We start from the raw sequence: 5,946 nt of genomic DNA, 5'->3' as shown, positions 1-5,946 counted from the left end.
ACTTGTTCCTTCAGCTGTCTGGTGTTTCTGGGAGCTACCTGAACTCTTCAATAAAATCATTTTACTCCTTAATCACCAAAAGTTGGTTTCTATTGTGTTTAGTCAATAATCCTGACTTGTATACTTAGTAAAACAAAAATTGCTTTCTAGGATTCTAGCCCACTCACACCTCCTCTGCTTTCCCGTATTAGAGACAATAGAGACAAGATTATAACACTAAACTTTGGATGTAAACAACATTAGAACAAATATAGAATATTTTTCTTTCACTTCTTAAAAAGTCTTTTTCTGATCTCTCATTTAGATTAGGAACCCAGCCTCTTGTTTCTATAGCATTTCCCCTCTCATAATAACTTATCACATTTACTGACATTTGTTCAATGAAGTCTTCCCCACTAGGTTAAAAGTCTTCTTTCTCCACAGATATCATTTAAATCAGTGCCTGGTACAGAAAATATTTGGTAAAATAATGAATGTGTGCGTGTGAATGAATAAGTGAATTTTTATTCCTATTCTTATTTCATCCTCGGCCCACCTGGTAATCACTTGTGTCTAATTTTGGGTAGACCCATGTGTCAAATGTGCTAGAGTTAACTTTTGCTTAGATCGTTTTGAATTTTTGCCCTGAGAACACAGTTTTCAAAATTTATTCATAGCTAAATTTCCTAATTTCCTTAATGTCCATGTCAGAAAACAAAGGTATTATTTCATCTTTTGGCCAACCTGAGTTTCCCTAGATCACTTTCTAAACTTCATGGCATGTGATGCAATAGTTGGTTATTGCAATTAAGTTCATTTTTTTTCTTCCCATATTTCTGCTGCACCTCCTTCCCTTCATGCATTCTTTGCTTATCTAGTCTCTTTCTCACAGACAGACTACATTCTTCTACCAATAGTCTGTTATTCATGCCATTGATTTTCTTCAAAATATTCACTTCCTCCTTCTACAAGTTTTCAAATGCTATCTGTTATCCAAAATTCAATAAAACTATGATCCCTTCTACTGCTATTTCTCTGCCCAACCTAAAGCAATTGTTTACTCCTTCTAAATCTTACATTTATTACATTTTATTATAATATAGTCCTTGTGATACCATAGTGAGAATTTTCGTTAAGGAAGAACATCTCAAAGAAAAGTAAAGGAAGGGCTGGGATTTTGGGGTTTTATAGTGGCAGAGAAAAAAGATGAATCATCCACAACTCTTATGGGGGTCATAAAGTTGGTCTTATCCCGGAATATGTGAGGGTGGGGTGGTTGAGAACAAAAGAGTGAAAGGATATCATGAATGGTACTATTTTCCAACTGCACAGGACTCAGGTCAATTTCATTGCCATTTCCAAATCCAGAGTGGTAAGGAAGGGGGAATGTCAATTATAGCAGTGAAGGTTCAATCAGTTTACAGAAGCCATTTGCGCTGGTGCGATACTGCTGTGTACCCCAGAAAAGCCATGATCTTTAATTCTGATTCAATATTATTTATGTTGGGACCCTTTGATTAGATTGTTTCCTTGAAGATGTGACCCGCCCAATTGTGGGTGGGATCTTTTTTTTTAATTTGTTTCCATGGAGATGTGACCCACCCAGTTGTGGGTGAGACCTTTGGATTAGGTGGTTTCCATGGAGAAGTGTCTCAATTTATTCAAGGTGGGTCCTTTACTAGAGTCCTTTAAGAGGGAACCATTTTGGAAAAAGCTTCAGCGCCAACAGAGCCAAAGAGCCCAGAGAGACAGACACCTTTGGAAATAAGGAAAGAACATGTCCCCTCAGAAGTGGTTGATACCTGAAGCCAAAAGACCAGCAGTTGCCAGCCACATGCCTTCCCAGCCAACAGAGGTATTCCAGACCCACTGGCCTTTCTTGAGTCAAGGTATCTTTTCCTGGATGCCTTAGTTTGGACATTTTTATGGCCTTAGAGCTGTAAATATGTAACAATATATTCCTTTTATAAAAGCCAACCCATTTCTGGTATATTAAATTTCTGGCAGCATTAGCAAACCAAAATGCCATTCTAGATATTTTTTTAAAAGGGGGTAATACAGAGAATAGCCACTTATAAAACATTCAGAATGGCTGAAGATGCAAAGTCAGGGGAGGCTGACACCATCTTTCAGGTTTACCTCTGCAGGTGTGGTCTGGAGAAATAGGTGGTAACCAGATTCTGCCAACATGGAAAAGAAACTAAAGGAAGTTAGGATTAAAGGGATGATTATACTTACTGAATCATTATATAGATATTTCTTTTTATTTTCTGACATATTAGACAGAGGGAAATACCTGAAATCTTTGAACTTTAATCAGCTACCATGATCTCTGACAGTGATTGCATAGGCTTAATCACATGCCCTTTTGATTGTAAAAGTCTTGTAACTAACCTTCACTTGTACCCATTTATCCTGCTTTTTGACTTTAGAGTCTTGTGATCACTAAATACAACCCCTCATGTTTATTAATGAAGGGTCTTAGATCAGTCCAAAACTAACCCACCCCAAAGCCAAAGTTATCTTCATAACCGAAACCGGATATAACCAAAATGGGGCCACATGACATGCATAGTAGCTTGGACTTTAACCTATAAGTCACCTACACCTCATTATAATACTAAAAATCACACCTGTCTTCACATTATGGCCACCATTTTCTCACATATGTTTTGCAACTAAGCTTGTAATCAATCTGCATATGTTCAGTAGTTAAATCACCTGTAATTACATAATCTAGAACCATTGTGCTTATTATCCTAAAACCTGCCTAACTTTTGATACTGTACAACTATCAGAATTACTGCAGTTCAGGGAGACAGATTTTTGGGCTGAAAGTCCATCTGATTTCAGGTTTCATGCCTAGCAGTAACCTTTTCCTTTTTTTGAAACCCAGATGTCTCAGGAATTGGTCATTTGAGCTCACTGGGCAAAAGAATCCACTGCCTTTGTCTGCTGACATTACTGTTGATGGTCACAGCAAAACTTTTATAGTATCTCACAACTGCTGAAGACCATGCACTTGCCTTTCACTGCCAAAGAAAAAAATCATCTGGCTTTCACCCTCCTTCCCCTTTCAAATCACGCTCAAATGCCTCTCACTGATAGGACATAAATCTAAAATAAAGCCCAGAAGACAAGAGAATCAGAAGAATGCAGCTTCTAAATTTTAATTCTCAGCCCCTATGAAACAGGAAATCCTAGAACTTTGCTGTTTACAAAATTAAACTAAATCAGCACCCCAATTTTTGTTCGCTTAAAGTGTAGAAGAGTTATAATTCTTAAAACCGAGGAAAGTTTCCCTTTATTAACACCTCCGAGCTTTCATACCCCATGCTCATCTTTCAGTTACCAATCCCCCGTTGCCAAATGCCTTTCAGTGTGTCTCCAGACTTGCCCCTTTTTTGGTCCTTTATCTACCTCCTTCCCTCTTACCTACCTCTTCATTATGTAACTCAACTTAATTTCTTTAATTGAGTCCTCCTTTTCTACTCCTTGATTCCATCATCCGTATTATTTTTTCCTACCTATTTGCATAGCACAAAATCCAGAAATGAGTCTAAAGAAGCTGACTATTAGAGAGTGGGGAAAAGTGAAAAGTTGAGTGAGCAAAGACAGCATTTCTTTTTCTTTTTCTTTAGTAGAGAAGTCCTGGGTTTACAGAATTACCATGCATAATATATAGGATTCCCAAAAACCTCTTTGTTATTAACACCTTGCATTGGTGTGGATTATTTCCTGTAATTGATGAAAGCACTTTTTATAATTGTGCTATTAACTATAATTCATGGTTTAATTTAGGGTTCACTGTAGCAATGTTTTTAATCAGATGGAGGGGAGTCTGGGATCATTTACACATTAAACTATCTTTGAACTCTGATACTAGTAAAATGATATGCCTATTGTTTTTCACCCAGCACTAATAAATTGGCATCTAGCATACAGATTAAGAACTGAGGCACTTGCATTATAAAGATAGAGAGTGGAATTCAAGATCCACTATTAATGAATTAGGTAATTTTAGTGTTTATTTGTATCTGTATCTCAACTCCGTACATCTCGGTTTCCTCAGTGTAAAATGGGAACAATAGTAATTTCTTCCTTATAAGGTTTTTTAAAGGATTAAATGTGATTATTCATGGTTAGTGCTCAGTGGATTTTATCTCATTTTCTTTTCTATCCCTATAGCGATGCTTTTCTATGGTTCTTTCCTCGCTTAGAGAAATTGCCACCTTACCTCTGTCTAAAATCTACTACTGTCTTTAAGACTCAAGAGAACAATATGCATTCACACAGCTTAATAGGGTAAAGACCTATGACAAGCTACATTAACATGACTGTGCAGCTTCTGGAAGATAAAGTCACAAATAAATCTATTGCTTGTTTCAGTAATTTTTTGAAATCCATTTATCTAAATAATTACCTGCACAAATACTCCTCAGAATAATAGATCACTGTAATGGGTAATCTGCACAGTTATCAAATAACTGATTACTCACCAAGACTCCTTTTAAGTCCATCCATGAATCTACTCATCCTAAACAATTATATCATGAACCTTGCCAAGTCAGAAACAGATTTGCACAATGAAAGACTCACCTTAAGTCAAACTCAAAGGCCTAGAAATTGACCCTCCACTTGAGACAGATCAAGACTGTCAAAGTGTGTTTGTCTTGCTGCAAAAGTAATTGTAACAGCTTATATTCCCGGTGGGGTAAGTAAGCCACTTCCAAAGTGGACAACTTTGCTCAGACATATAGTTCCTTCAGAGAGCACCCATAATCAGTCCATACTACCTATTTGGATCTATATAAGTCACCTATTTCCTATAAGCATGTTTCATAGGGTCATTGAAAGTAACTTAGTATTATTGTTTTTGTAAGCCCCAGGAAACCTAGCATGCACAGAATAGATCAAATAATTCTCAATATCTATCTATCTATCTATCTATCTATCTATCTATCTATCTATCTATCTATCTATTGTCTGTAAAACATGCTGCAGAAGACCGTTTTAAATGCTCATTGAAATTTGCATAAAATTATCTGGTAACCTCAGTCTCATACCCAGTAGGAAATCCAAAGCCTACTCAGTGTTCTTTTTTATTTTGAAGTCTTAGAGGTTTATGAGAACACGATCACCTCTTATAGAGTAATATGCTCTCTGAGCTACACTGACTAATATATGGAGAATAGCCCTTTTAATTGACTCAAAACAGCACTCTTGCAAGGCACTGTGTTTAAAAAATCTTTGGGTTAACAGGGTTGTGATTACATTGCAGCAGCACATGGCAAAATTGGATATTTAGCACTACTTTGGGCAGCAAGAAATTTTTCCTGAGCCCTTCTCTTGACCCTTCTTATCCCCTCTTTCCCTGTCTTCTCCTTCCTTTCTTTCCAACTCTCAATCCCTTATCATTTCGCACGTAGAACAGAAATTCCATGGTCTCCTTCAACCTGTGGTGAGTTCTGGGAGACAAAAAGATTCTCACTTTCCCTACCTGAAACAACCTCTGAAGATATTTTGCTAAATGAAAGATGATCTATATTGAAGAGAAATTATGCCATCCCCATAGGGGTAGAAGTGGTTGTCAATATTGTGGATTTAAGCAGAACAATTTGCTCTTCATTCTGACATTCAAAGGAAGACTTTTTAGTCCTGAAAACTTAATCTCCTAAAAGGTGGCATTACATAATCAATACAGAAGTCTAATATGTACAGAGAAACAAGCATTTTACTATGCTTGATAATCTGGCATAGAAGCCAGGGCCCCACAAGCTTCCTTAGTGAAGACCTCCGTGAGATAGGAACAATAGCAATCCTCCCTTCCTAACCAGTGCTTTGATGAACTCTATAGAGAAATGATGGATATAGTGGACAAAACTATGGAGCCCGGACTCATCCTTCCTGCATTTGGATCCTGTCAGTGACATTCAATTTTGGTGCAATTTGGAATTTGGACAACTT

The sequence above is a fragment of the Tamandua tetradactyla genome, chromosome 11 (genome assembly GCF_023851605.1).
Source record: "Tamandua tetradactyla isolate mTamTet1 chromosome 11, mTamTet1.pri, whole genome shotgun sequence".
In the NCBI taxonomy this organism is placed as follows: domain Eukaryota; kingdom Metazoa; phylum Chordata; class Mammalia; order Pilosa; family Myrmecophagidae; genus Tamandua; species Tamandua tetradactyla.
Note: the sequence above shows the minus strand (reverse complement) of the source record.